Raw genomic sequence first — 11,286 nt, 5'->3', positions numbered from 1 at the left:
ACACTCGGAGGAAGTTAATACTTAGGCGATGCGGGATCGTAGCTTAGTCCTCGAGTGTGACGCGAAGTGCACACTTGGAGGAAGTTAGTACTTAGGCGATGCGGGATCGCAGCTATGTCTCCGGGTGTGACGAAAAGTGCACACTCGGAGGAAGTTAATACTTAGGCGATGCGCGATCGCAGCTAAGTCCCCGAGTGTGACGCAAAGTGCACACTCAGAGGAAGTTAATACTTAGGCGATGTAGGATCGCAGCTAAGTCCTCGAGTGTGACGCAAAGTGCACACTCGGAGGAAGTTAGTACTTAGGCGATGCGGGATCGCAGCTAAGTCCCCGAGTGTGACGCAAAGTGCACACTCGGAGGAAATTAATACTTAGGCAATGCGGGATCGGAGCTAAGTCCTCGAGTGTGACGCAAAGTGCACACTCGGAGGAAGTTAATACTTAGGCGATGCGGGATCGCAGCTAAGTCCCTGAGTGTGACGCAAAGTGCAAACTCGGAGGAAGTTAATACTTAGGCGATGCGGGATCGCAGCTAAGTCCTCGAGTGTGACGCAAAGTGCACACTCGGAGGAAGTTAATACTTAGGCGATGCGGGATCGCAGCTTAGTCCCCGAGTGTGACGCAAAGTGCACACTCGGAGGAAGTTAATACTTAGGCGATGCGGGATCGCAGCTAAGTCCTCGAGTGTGACGCAAAGTGCACACTCGGAGGAAGTTAGTACTTAGGCGATGCAGGATCGCTGCTAAGTCCCCGAGTGTGACGCAAAGTGCACACTCGGAGGAAGTTAATACTTAGGCGATGCGGGATCGCAGCTAAGTCCTCGAGTGTGACGCAAAGTGCACACTCGGAGGAAGTTAGTACTTAGGCGATGCGGGATCGCAGCTAAGTATCCGAGTGTGACGCAAAGTGCACACTCGGAGGAAGTTAATACTTAGGCGATGCGGGATCGCAGCTAAGTCCTCGAGTGTGACACGAAGTGCACACTCGGAGGAAGTTAGTACTTAGGCGATGCGGGATCGCAGCTATGTCTCCGAGTGTGACGAAAAGTGCACACTCGGAGGAAGTTAATACTGGGGCGATGCGGGATCGCAGCTAAGTCCCCGAGTGTGACGCAAAGTGCACACTCGGAGGAAGTTAATACTTAGGCGATGTAGGATCGCAGCTAAGTCCTCGAGTGTGACGCAAAGTGCACACTCGGAGGAAGTTAGTACTTAGGCGATGCGGGATCGCAGCTAAGTCCCCGAGTGTGACGCAAAGTGCACACTCGGAGGAAGTTAATACTTAGGCGATGCGGGATAGCAGCTAAGTCCTTGAGTGTGATGCAAAGTGCACACTCGGAGGAAGTTAATACTTAGGCGATGCGGGATCGCAGCTAAGTCCCTGAGTGTGACGCAAAGTGCAAACTCGGAGGAAGTTAATACTTAGGCGATGCGGGATCGCAGCTAAGTCCTCGAGTGTGACGCAAAGTGCACACTCGGAGGAAGTTAATACTTAGGCGATGCGGGATCGCAGCTAAGTCCCCGAGTGTGACACAAAGTGCACACTCGGAGGAAGTTAATACTTAGGCGATGCGGGATTGCAGCTAAGTCCTCGAGTGTGACGCAAAGTGCACACTCGGAGGAAGTTAGTACTTAGGCGATGCAGGATCGCTGCTAAGTCCCCGAGTGTGACGCAAAGTGCACACTCGGAGGAAGTTAATACTTAGGCGATGCGGGATCGCAGCTAAGTCCTCGAGTGTGACGCAAAGTGCACACTCGGAGGAAGTTAATACTTAGGCGATGCGGGATCGCAGCTAAGTCCCCGAGTGTGACGCAAAGTGCACACTCAGAGGAAGTTAATACTTAGGCGATGTAGGATCGCAGCTAAGTCCTCGAGTGTGACGCAAAGTGCACACTCGGAGGAAGTTAGTACTTAGGCGATGCGGGATCGCAGCTAAGTCCCCGAGTGTGACGCAAAGTGCACACTCGGAGGAAATTAATACTTAGGCAATGCGGGATCGCAGCTAAGTCCTCGAGTGTGACGCAAAGTGCACACTCGGAGGAAGTTAATACTTAGGCGATGCGGGATCGCAGCTAAGTCCCTGAGTGTGACGCAAAGTGCAAACTCGGAGGAAGTTAATACTTAGGCGATGCGGGATCGCAGCTAAGTCCTCGAGTGTGACGCAAAGTGCACACTCGGAGGAAGTTAATACTTAGGCGATGCGGGATCGCAGCTTAGTCCCCGAGTGTGACGCAAAGTGCACACTCGGAGGAAGTTAATACTTAGGCGACGCGGGATCGCAGCTAAGTCCTCGAGTGTGACGCAAAGTGCACACTCGGAGGAAGTTAGTACTTAGGCGATGCAGGATCGCTGCTAAGTCCCCGAGTGTGACGCAAAGTGCACACTAGGAGGAAGTTAATACTTAGGCGATGCGGGATCGCAGCTAAGTCCTCGAGTGTGACGCAAAGTGCACACTCGGAGGAAGTTAGTACTTAGGCGATGCGGGATCGCAGCTAAGTATCCGAGTGTGACGCAAAGTGCACACTCGGAGGAAGTTAATACTTAGGCGATGCGGGATCGCAGCTAAGTCCTCGAGTGTGACGCGAAGTGCACACTCGGAGGAAGTTAGTACTTAGGCGATGCGGGATCGCAGCTATGTCTCCGAGTGTGACGAAAAGTGCACACTCGGAGGAAGTTAATACTGGGGCGATGCGGGATCGCAGCTAAGTCCCCGAGTGTGACGCAAAGTGCACACTCGGAGGAAGTTAATACTTAGGCGATGTAGGATCGCAGCTAAGTCCTCGAGTGTGACGCAAAGTGCACACTCGGAGGAAGTTAGTACTTAGGCGATGCGGGATCGCAGCTAAGTCCCCGAGTGTGACGCAAAGTGCACACTCGGAGGAAGTTAATACTTAGGCGATGCGGGATAGCAGCTAAGTCCTCGAGTGTGATGCAAAGTGCACACTCGGAGGAAGTTAATACTTAGGCGATGCGGGATCGCAGCTAAGTCCCTGAGTGTGACGCAAAGTGCAAACTCGGAGGAAGTTAATACTTAGGCGATGCGGGATCGCAGCTAAGTCCTCGAGTGTGACGCAAAGTGCACACTCGGAGGAAGTTAATACTTAGGCGATGCGGGATCGCAGCTAAGTCCCCGAGTGTGACACAAAGTGCACACTCGGAGGAAGTTAATACTTAGGCGATGCGGGATCGCAGCTAAGTCCTCGAGTGTGACGCAAAGTGCACACTCGGAGGAAGTTAGTACTTAGGCGATGCAGGATCGCTGCTAAGTCCCCGAGTGTGACGCAAAGTGCACACTCGGAGGAAGTTAATACTTAGGCGATGCGGGATCGCAGCTAAGTCCTCGAGTGTGACGCAAAGTGCACACTCGGAGGAAGTTAGTACTTAGGCGATGCGGGATCGCAGCTAAGTCTCCGAGTGTGACGCAAAGTGCACACTCGGAGGAAGTTAATACTTAGGTGATGCGGGATCGCAGCTAAGTCCTCGAGTGTGACGCGAAGTGCACACTCGGAGGAAGTTAGTACTTAGGCGATGCAGGATCGCAGCTATGTCTCCGAGTGTGACGCAAAGTGCACACTCGGAGGAAGTTAATACTTAGGCGATGCGGGATCGCAGCTAAGTTCCCGAGTGTGACGCAAAGTGCACACTCGGAGGAAGTTAATACTTAGGCGATGTAGGATCGCAGCTAAGTCCTCGAGTGTGACGCAAAGTGCACACTCGGAGGAAGTTAGTACTTAGGCGATGCGGGATCGCAGCTAAGTCCCCGAGTGTGACGCAAAGTGCACACTCGGTGGAAGTTAATACATAGGCGATGCGGGATCGCAGCTAAGTCCTCGAGTGTGACGCAAAGTGCACACTCGGAGGAAGTTAATAGTTAGGCGATGCGGGATCGCAGCTAAGTCCCTAAGTGTGACGCAAAGTGCAAACTCGGAGGAAGTTAATACTTAGGCGATGCGGGATCGCAGCTAAGTCCTCGAGTGTGACGCAAAGTGCACACTCGGAGGAAGTTAATACTTAGCCGATGCGGGATCGCAGCTAAGTCCTCGAGTGTGACGCAAAGTGCACACTCGGAGGAAGTTAATACTTAGGCGATGCGGGATCGCAGCTAAGTCCCCGAGTGTGACGCAAAGTGCACACTCGGAGGAAGTTAGTACTTAGGCGATGCGGGATCGCAGCTAAGTCCCCGAGTGTGACGCAAAGTGCACACTCGGAGGAAGTTAATACTTAGGCGATGCGGGATCGCTGCTAAGTCCCCGAGTGTGACGCAAAGTGCACACTCGGAGGAAGTTAGTACTTAGGCGATGCGGGATCGCAGCTAAGTCTCCGAGTGTGACGCAAAGTGCACACTCGGAGGAAGTTACTACTTAGGCGATGCGGGATCGCAGCTACGTCCTCGAGTGTGACGCGAAGTGCACACTCGGAGGAAGTTAGTACTTAGGCGATGCGGGATCGCAGCTATGTCTCCTAGTGTGACGCAAAGTGCATACTCGGAGGAAGTTAATACTTAGGCGATGCGGGATCGCAGCTAAGTCCCCGAGTGTGACGCAAAGTGCACACTCGGAGGAAGTTAATACTTAGGCGATGTAGGATCGCAGCTAAGTCCTCGAGTGTGACGCAAAGTGCACACTCGGAGGAAGTTAGTACTTAGGCGATGCGGGATCGCAGCTAAGTCCCCGAGTGTGACGCAAAGTGCACACTCGGAGGAAGTTAATACTTAGGCGATGCGGGATCGCAGCTAAGTCCTCGAGTGTGACGCAAAGTGCACACTCGGAGGAAGTTAATACGTAGGCGACGCGGGATCGCAGCTAAGTCCCCGAGTGTGACGCAAAGTGCACACTCGGAGGAAGTTAGTACTTAGGCGATGCAGGATCGCAGCTAAGTCCCCGAGTGTGACGCAAAGTGCACACTCGGAGGAAGTTAATACTTAGGCGATGCAGGATCGCTGCTAAGTTTTATTTTGTTTTTGTTTTTGTGACCATAGTCTGCAACCACGGAAGAACTCTGAATCTGCAAAAGAAACAGAATCTGCTGTATATTATTTCTCCAAAACTTGTTCGTTACACTGCTTCAGTCGGCGATCATGTATAAAAACGCTTCTGGAGGTCTCCGTTCCACGCGCGGGGTTCGTCGGTCTCCTTCTGAATGTTGTAGAGTCTGTATGCTCCATTGTTCAGCACCTTTGAAATGATGAAAGGACCTTCCCAGGCCGGAGCCAACTTGTGTGGTCTCTGCTGATCCACTCGGAGCACCAAATCGCCAGCCTGGAACGTGCGGCTTCTGACATGTCGTGCATGAAAACGTCGCAGATCTTGCTGATAAATTGTTGAGCGAGTAAGTGCCATTTCGCGCTCCTCCTCTAGAAGATCGAGTCCATCTTGCCTTGCTTGTTCTGCTTCGGCTTCGGAGAAGAGTTCGACTCACGGGGCATTGTGAAGCAGGTCACTCGTAAGGACCGCTTCTGCTCCATAGACGAGGAAGAACGGTGATCGCCCCGTTGATCTGTTCGGAGTGGTGCGGAGACCCCAAAGTACTGAAGGTAACTCGGTTACCCACGCACCTGCAGCATGTCCTATCTCTTGCAAGAGTCGAGGCTTCAAACCTTGAAGGATAAGTCCAGTTGCACGCTCAGTTTGTCCGTTGGATTGCGGATGTGCTACGGAAGCAAAGTCCACTCGGATACCTTGACTCCGCAGAAACCTTTGAATCTGTCTGAGTCGAAGTTTGTCCCATTGTCCGTGATTATGCTGTGAGGCACTCCGGATCTGGAGATGATGTCTCTGACAAACTTCACGGCTGTGGAGGCGTCGAGTTTCTTGATGGGCTTGGCTTCTATCCACTTTGTAAACTTGTCGACTCCCACCAACAGATGTGTGTAGCCTCCTTGGCCTGTCTTGAATGGTCCGACTGTGTCTAATCCCCAAACTACAAACGGCCACACAAGTGGGATTGTCTTTAGTGCAGATGTTGTCTTGTGGGACTTGTTGGAGTAGAACTGACAGCCTTCGCATCGATCGACCATAGCTTTGGCCATTTCGTTAGCCTGCAGCCAGAAGGATCCAGCCCTGAACGCTTTGGCGATGATTGCTCTTGAAGAAGCATGATGGCCGCAGGTTCCCGAGTGGATATCCTCTAAGATCAACTGCCCTTCCTCTGGGGAAATGCAACGTTGGAGCACGCCTGAAACACTCTCCTTATACAATTGACCGTCAATGACGGTAAACGCCTTCGACCTGCGGACTATTTGTCGTGCTTGGACTTCGTCTTCTGGAAGCTCTTGCCTTAGGATATATGCCATAATCGGCGCAGTCCACTCGGGGATACTTACCAGAATCTGTGTGACCAGATCAACCATAGCAGGCACATCGACTTCAGTCGGGTCTGTTGCGCTCTTGGGTTGCACTGGCTCTTCCGTGAAGGGATCCTCTTTGACTGAAGGAAGATGGAGGTGCTCGAGGCAGACATCACTCGGGACGGGTCTCCGAGTGGATCGGAGCTTAGCCAATTCGTCCGCCGCTTGGTTCTTCAGCCTTGGAACATGATGAAGTTCTAGACCTTCAAACTTCTTCTCCAGCTTCCTGACTGCATTGCAGTAGGTTGTCACAGTGGGGTTCCTTACGTCCCACTCTTTCATCACTTGGTTGACCACCAAGTCTGAATCGCCGTAGACCATCAGACGGCGGACGCCGAGTGAGATGGCCATGCGCAATCCGTAGAGAAGAGCTTCATACTCTGCCTCATTGTTAGAGGAATCAAAGTGTATCTGAAGCACATACTTGAGCTTGTCACCCTTTGGTGATACGATCACCACACCAGTGCCAGATCCATTCAACATCTTAGACCCATCGAAGAACATTGTCCAATGAGCCGAGTAGATGTGGGTCGGTTGCTGTTGTTCTACCCATTCTGCTATAAAGTCAGCCAGGGCTTGAGACTTAATAGCTTTCTTGGCCTCGAACTTGATGTCACAGTACAACATCTCCATCGCCCACTTCGCCACTCGGCCTGACGCGTCTCGATTGTGGAGAATTTCCGACAAAGGAGAATCAGAAATGACAGATACCGAGTGGTCTTGGAAATAATGGGCAACCTTCTTTGCAGTCAAATAGATCCCATAGATAAGCTTTTGATAATCGGGATACCTCTGCTTGGAAGGGGTCAGGACCTCGGAGACATAGTACACTGGCCGCTAAACTTTGTATGCTTTGCCTTCTTCTTCTCGCTCGACTGTAAGAACAGTACTGACGACTTGATTTGTAGCCACGATATACACAAGAAGGGGCTCTTTACTGAGCGGAGCAGTAAGAACCGGCTGGGTGGAAAGTAGGACTTTGAGGTCGTCGAACGCGACTTGGGCTTCATCTGTCCACTCGAAGGTATCTGATTTCTTCATGAGTCGGTACAGAGGAAGTGCTTTTTCGCTGAGTCGACTGATGAACCTGCTCAAAGCTGCTAAGCAACCTGTGAGTCGTTGAACATCGTGTATTCTGACCGGCCTCTCCATTCGGACGATGGTCCCGATCTTTTCGGGGTTAACATCGATCCCTCGTTCGGGAACGAAGAAACCGAGTAACTTTCCGCTGGGAACACCGAATGAACACTTGGCAGGATTTAGCTTGATATCGTACCTACGAAGGTTGGCGAATGTTTCTGCCAAGTCAGTCAGCAGGTCGGAGCCTTTGCGGGACTTGACTACGATATCATCCTTGTATGCCTCCACATTGCGACCGATCTGGTCGAGGAGGCATTTTTGGATCATGCGCATAAAGGTAGATCCTGCATTCTTCAAACCGAAAGGCATGGTGATGTAACAGAAGCACCCAAACGGGGTGATGAAAGCTGTTTTCAACTCATCGGGACCATACAGACAGATCTGATGATAACCCGAGTAGGCATCAAGAAATGATAAACGCTCGCACCCCGCAGTCGAATCGACAATTTGATCTATGCGGGGGAGCGGAAAATGGTCTTTCGGGCAGACCTTATTGAGGTGCTTGAAGTCAATGCACATTCGGAGTGACTTGTCCTTCTTGGGCACCATGACTACATTGGCGAGCCACTCGGAGTGGTGAACCTTGCGAATGAATCTGGCAGCTAGCAGCTTAGCCACCTCTTCTCCGATTGCCTTCCTTTTGTGCGCGGCGGACCGGCGCAGGCGCTCTCGGACGGGCCGAGCAGTGGGATCCACATGCAGTCGGTGCTCAGCCAACTCCCTAGGTACACCCGGCATGTCAGATGGCTTCCATGCGAAGATGTCCCAGTTCTCACGGAGGAATTGGGTGAGCTCGGCTTCCTATTTGGGATCCAGGGTGGTGGAGATGTTCGTCGGGGCGGCAGACTCGTCCGTCGGGTGGATGCTAACCTTCTTAGTCTCCCCTGCCGACTGGAACGTGGACTCAGAAGCTGGCTTCTTCGAGCGCATTAAGTCAGCGGGGTCGACTGTCTTCTTGTACTCTTCGAGCTCGAGTACAGCCATCTGATGGTCGGCGATCCTCGACCCTTCCTGCAGACACTCCTCGGCTCGCTGGCGGTTGCCGGTGATGGTGATAACGCCTTTTGGACCGGGCATTTTCAACTTCAAATAGACATAGCACGGTCGTGCCATGAAACTCACATATGCCGGGCGGCCCAGAATTGCATGGTAAGCGCTCTGGAAGTCCACCACCTCGAATATGAGCTTCTCCTTGCGAAAGTTCTTGTCGGAGCCGAAGATGACCTCCAATGCGATCTGGCCGAGTGATTTGGCCTTCCGCCCTGGGACGACTCCGTGGAACTGCATATTGCTCTCGCTGAGTCTGGACATCGGAATGCCCATCCCCTTGAGAGTGTCAGCGTACATAATATTCAACCCGCTGCCGCCGTCCATTAGGACTTTGCGCAGTCGGACCCCTTCCACCACCGGGTCGACGACCAGAGCCTGCCTTCCTGGGGTGGGGACATGTGTTGGATGATCCGACTGATCGAAGGTAATCGCAGTCTGAGACCATTTGAGAAACTTAGGGGCAGTCGGAACGGCCATGTTGACTTCTCTGTTTACTAGCTTCAGTCGACTCTTGCTTTCGACGTCAGCGAAGATCATGAGGGTTGCATGGACTTGGGGGAACGGATCCTCCTTGTCCTCCTCATCCTGTTCAGGATTCTGCTCACTCGGCTGCCCTTCGCTGAAACCCTGGATCAGGAGACGGTACTTCCGAGTGGTGTGCTTTGCGTATATGGGGTTACCTTCCTCATCCATCTTCGTATGGATTGGACAAGGCTGGTCCAGTATGGGATTGTTGAAAGGCTTTTTCTTGGGGGTGAACTACGCTTTCCCTTTGCCCTTGAATTTGGCGCTGGTTACAGCTGCAGCTTCTGCTTGCGGCGTGGGAGGAACCTTCGGTTTCTGCTTCCGAGTGTTACCTCCGTCGGTATCGCCGACTGTCTTGTGTTTACCGCTCCGGATGCGGTCCTCTTCTTCGCCATTTGCGTAGCGAGTTGCTATCTCCATCATCTTGCTCATGGAGATGTCGCCGGTTCGACCAAACTTCAAGTACAGCTCCCTGTACCGCACGCCTGCCTTGAAGGCGCAGACTGCTTGATGCTCGGTGACGTTCTCCACCATGTGGTAAAGAGTCGTCCATCGCTGGATGAAGTCGCGCAAGGGTTCATTCGGCTTCTGGACACAGTGCTGAAGCTCCACAAGACCTGCAGGGCGTTTGCACGTTCCTTCGAAGGTTCTGATGAACACTCGGGCTAGATCTGCCCAACTGTAAATGCTTGAGGGGGCCAACTGGTTCAGCCAAGCTCGGGCCGAGCCGTCCAGCATCAGAGGGAGGTGCTTCATAGCAACATGGTCGTCTCCTCCTCCGATCTGGACCGCCACTCGGTAGTCTTCTAGCCAGGTTTCGGGCTTGGACTCTCTTGAGAATTTACCGATTCCCGCAGCCAATCGGAAGTGGGCGGGATATCAGCCGAGCGGATGGCTCGACTAAAACATTCAGGGCCAGATACGATGGCCCTGCTTCCACTCGGACAGTCCATATCGCGGCCATCGTGGTGGGCTCGACCTCTGTCAACTCTTCGCCGGGCGATTCGGCCCCTTGCGTCGGGTCTTGGGTCGTAGGTGTCGCCGACTGAACGCCGATCAGCATGATCCCGGGACCCGTAGGGCCCACCCCGCGGAGGGGTGCGTGAGCGACGGCGATACTGATGAGATCCAGGGCTGTGAACCAATCTATGCGTGTTTGCATGGACGGAACTATTGTGGATCCGATTGTGTGACTAGGAGACTGCATAATTCTGCTGCTGCGCCGTGCGCAACAGGGCTCGGATTTGTTCGATTCCCCTTCCTGCCTCTGAAACAGTCGGCTGGAGGGAATCGGAAATCTGGGCAGCCGCGGCCAGGTTGAGGAGAGGTGTGCGGAACACCTCCACGTTGCTCCGCCGAGTGTGTCGGCTGGCAGAACGACGAGGCGGACGACGCGCACCGGATGCTTCGCCAACTTCACCTCGGTCAGCTTGACGAGGATCTTCATGGGAGTTGGCCATATGTAGTTCTGCTGCAGGCCCACGACCCACGTACTTGGTAGGAAGCTCAGTCGGAACCGAGTCCGAGCACTGGGAGTGTGGGGCGACAACAACAGAGTCCAGGACTGCCACGTGAGAGGAGGCGAACTGGCGCGCTCGGGCATGCTGCACCCAACGTTGTAGACGCAGACTGCGAGATCGCCTGCTGCGGCGCGTGACGAAGGTGCAAGCCGGCAACGGAGCCAATTGTTGGAGAAGAAGAACGCCGCGAGCGCCAGCACAAAACTGCGTGGCCCCGCGACGGGGAAGTGCCTTGACGTCAAGGGGTGCCTCCCGAAGCCACGCCGAATCGTCGACGACGAAGGAGAGAGCACCGAAGAGGATCTGGTGACCCATGCTCGAAACTCCACCGGACGACATGACGAAAGGAAGTAGTCGCAAACTCGCCGGAAGTCGCTTAGACGCCTGCCCCACGGTGGGCGCCAACTGTCGTGGGTATAAGCCTGACAGTAGATGTGTAGGGTACGAATGAGATGGGCAGAGTCCTAGCTACAGCGAGGTTGTATGAGTTCAGGCCCCTCTACGGTGGAGGTAATAGCCCTATGTCTCAGTGCTCTTGGAGCTGGTTACCGAGTGTAATATGGAGTACAATGTTTTTCTAACCCTTTCACCAGTGGGGGAGGGCGGCTTATATAGAGTGCGCTGCCCTCCACAACGGTTCTGATTGAAGGGTGGAGTAGTGGCGATTGAATGCATGCGTTACAGGTAATGTATGCTATAAATGCT

The sequence above is a fragment of the Hordeum vulgare genome, chromosome 4H, assembly GCF_904849725.1.
Source record: "Hordeum vulgare subsp. vulgare chromosome 4H, MorexV3_pseudomolecules_assembly, whole genome shotgun sequence".
In the NCBI taxonomy this organism is placed as follows: domain Eukaryota; kingdom Viridiplantae; phylum Streptophyta; class Magnoliopsida; order Poales; family Poaceae; genus Hordeum; species Hordeum vulgare.
Note: the sequence above shows the minus strand (reverse complement) of the source record.